The sequence below is a fragment of the Arachis ipaensis genome, chromosome B04 (assembly GCF_000816755.2).
Source record: "Arachis ipaensis cultivar K30076 chromosome B04, Araip1.1, whole genome shotgun sequence".
NCBI classification, from domain to species: domain Eukaryota; kingdom Viridiplantae; phylum Streptophyta; class Magnoliopsida; order Fabales; family Fabaceae; genus Arachis; species Arachis ipaensis.
In genome coordinates, this window is record NC_029788.2 from 7,304,568 (window position 1) to 7,305,510 (window position 943).

Below are 943 nucleotides of genomic sequence, written 5' to 3' on the forward strand. Positions count from 1 at the left end.
GATTTGACGTGAGAAGTAACAGGTGAATTTTTGTGACAAGCAGCCTAAAAAGCAATCCTAATACAAGAGAGAACAGATGTATGAAGTCCTTTAATACTATTTGAAGGAACTGAAGGATGCACTAAACGAAATAAATTACATGCACAAGTCTTCAGTAATAATATCAAAACATGAAATGTCATTTCATAAGGGATGTTCTGTCCTAAAATTATTAGATCAGATTTCCTGTACCTTTGCATGCTCCAAGTCTTCCAAAAGTAAAACTCCAGCTCCTTCCCCCATGACAAATCCATCTCGGTTCTGGAATATCATAAACAGCCTAATAAGAAAAACTGAATTTGTCATAGCTCATATCCATAGAAGACAGAATTTTTGTGATAAAAAATAAAAGTTGTATCTGTGACCATTGAAACGTTAGTTTTTTATAAACTATTCTGTTCAGATTACAAGAAAGGATACAAGACTTGCTCATCAAATCTCATTATAATTATAGTTGTATTGTTTCAAAACTAAAAAATATTGAAAGATCAGCAATACAAAAACATGGTGAGTAGCAGCAAGAATGAGCAGAATTTTTGTTGTATTACAATGTCCCAAGGGCGTAAAGCTTTGGTAGGGTCTGTATTCCTCTGTGATAGGGCCTTGCATGCCACAAAACCTCCCAAACATGTACCAATGATTAGTGGATTCATATCAGCTAGATTTATGGCACGATAACCTTATGCAGGTGAAAAAGAATCAATAGTGAATCATACCAATGGGTATAATAGCAGCATCTGAACCACAACAAAGCATCACATCCATTAGGAATATTTTCATATTAAATTTATCAATACATTTTGATGCAATGACTGTATCATTACACCAAATTGTCTCTGAAAAAGAAAGTTAAATAAATAAATAAAAGGTATAATATTGGATACGAAAAATTCACCATCCTGAG

General features: G+C 33.2%; 1 long non-coding RNA gene across 1 annotated transcript; it reads right to left on the minus strand.

Moving 5' to 3' along the window:
- LOC107637551 lies at nt 232–678 on the minus strand. The gene is made up of 2 exons (XR_002360134.1): nt 588–678; nt 232–300 (listed from the first exon to the last, which is right to left on the minus strand). It is a non-coding gene; the product is annotated as an uncharacterized LOC107637551 (long non-coding RNA).